The sequence below is a fragment of the Myotis brandtii genome, unplaced genomic scaffold (genome assembly GCF_000412655.1).
Source record: "Myotis brandtii unplaced genomic scaffold, ASM41265v1 scaffold369, whole genome shotgun sequence".
NCBI lineage: Eukaryota > Metazoa > Chordata > Mammalia > Chiroptera > Vespertilionidae > Myotis > Myotis brandtii.
In genome coordinates, this window is record NW_005364180.1 from 425,911 (window position 1) to 428,227 (window position 2,317).

Sequence of the window (2,317 nt, forward strand, 5' to 3'; positions counted from 1 at the left end):
AGGCTCTCACCCCAGCCCCTCCGGGCGGCCCAGCTCGTCCCCACTCTCCTGCTCTGGGGGCCACCGGCTGGCAGAGCCGAGAGCTCCAGGCTGGCGAGGCTGGCACCCTGACCTGCGCCAGGTCCTCCCAGCCTCGGGCCGCAGTTTCCGTCTCGCTGTGTGGCAGGGCGGTGAGGTGGATGGTTTCAGCTCGGACTTGCAGAGCCCGAGAGGCTGGGAGCGGAGCGGAGCCCTTCCGCGGCGACATGATGCGCTGGCTCTGAGATTCCGGAGTCCCGGCTGCCGAGGCCCCAGGGGTCGCGGATTTCGAAGTTTGAAGATGCCGTTGTCCAGCCGGGCAGGCATGGTTGGTTCAGTGGCTAAGCGTCGACCTGTGAACCAGGAGGTCATGGTTCAATTCCCGGTCAGGGCACAGGCCCGGTCCCGGGGGTGTGCAGGAGGCAGCCCATCCATGATTCTCTCTCATCACTGATATGTCTGTCTCCCTCTCCCTCTCCCTTCCTCTCTGAAATCAATAAAAAAATATATATATATTTTAAGAGAAAATGTCGTTGTCCATTCATTCAACACGTATCTGTTGAGCACCTACTGTGTGCCAGGTATGTGCTTGGTGCTGAAGCTACAGCAACGATCAAGCCAGAACAATCCCTCCCCCTCACAGGGCTTCCTTCCGACCTAGAGCAAGAACAAGCACTCAATGAAACTCTCACGGCGAGAAGGAAAGGCCTCGCTAGGGGCTGGAGGCAGGGTGTCAGATGTGGGAGCTGAGCCCTGACTGCTGAGAAAGAGCCAGCCATGCGGGGACAAGCATGAGGGGAGCTGGAACAGCATGTGCCCAGCCCCCGCTGCAGGTGTGAGTGTTGGCGAGGAGGCCTTGGCGGCCGTGACTTAGTGAGCGCCGGAGAGAAAAGTGGGCGCCGAGGTCAGGGGTGCAGACGGGGGCAGACCCGACGAGGCCTTGGGAAGCAGGGCAAGGGGGTTCGCTATTGTTTGGGGTGCAGAGGGAAACCACGGGTTTTGGCAAAGGAGTGACATGACCTGATTTAGGTTTTTAAGAGGTGATCTGGAAGGGCTGTGGGGATCCGTGAGGAGGGGGGCTGTGCAGGAGGCAGGAGAGATGAGGAGGCCCCCAAAGGTGGAGGGAGGGGATGAGAGAGGCGGGTTTATCTAGGACTCCCCGGGAGGTAAACCCTCCGGCCTCACCCTACCACCCGGGGCAGCAGTGACAGAGGGCAGCTCCCAGGGTCGCCAGGGTCCGGCTCTGAACGCGGGCGTTGACCTCATTACCCGGAAACGCTTAGACCAGTGGTCGGCAAACTCATCAGTCAACAGAGCCAAATATCAACAGTGCAACGACTGAAATTTCTTTTGAGAGCCAAATTTTTTAAACTTAAACTATATAGGTAGGTACATTGTTATTAAAATTCAACTTCAAATTCATGGTTTTCATCTTCCGTTTTTCTTTGCTGCTTCTTTGTAGCCATCTCAAACAGGGCATCTAAAAAAATGTTTCATTTTCTAATAATAAAGCCACCAACACAAAATTCTTATATTGATGACAAAAATACCTTAGGGGGTGTGCAGGAGGCAGCCAATCAATGATTCTCTCTCATCCCTGATGTTTCTATCTCTCTCTCCCTCTCCTTTCCTCTCTAAAATCAATAAAGATATATATTTAAAATAAAAAAATAAAAACGTCCTCAAACTGATTGAGGTACGTTCGCTGAGGTTGACCCCTTCCAACTCTCCCATCCACACTCGTCTTGTATACTTGTTTCGTCTATCTCCTTTCCGAAAACCGACTTCTGCACATGGGCCACGAAGTTTCAATCGCACTGTACGTGCATGCCCACACGTGGTATTTTGTGGAAGAGCCACACTCCAGGGGCCAAAGAGCCGCATGTGGCTCACGAGCCGCGGTTTGCCGACCACTGGCTTAGACCGGTGCCGTCCAATACTGCAGCCACTGGCGACTACTTAGACCTGAGCCTATTACAATGAAACAGAACAGAAACGTCAGTTCCTCAGCCACCCAAGTAGCCACATCTCACGTGCCCAGTGGCCACATGTGGCTAGTGGCTACCAAACTGGCCAACACAGGGGACACTTCCGTCATCACAGGGAATGGCACCAACGGCGCCCCCTCGCATGGGGCTTGCGGTCACTGCGCCTCGGTTTCCTCGTCTCTAAGGCGCACAGCACAGGGTCTGCCTGGCCGCGTACCCGGCTGTGGTCGTTACTGCTGGTCTGGGGTGAGGAGAGGAAATGGAGGGTGTCTCCGAGGTTTGGTTCTGAAAACCTGATTCAGAATCCTGCG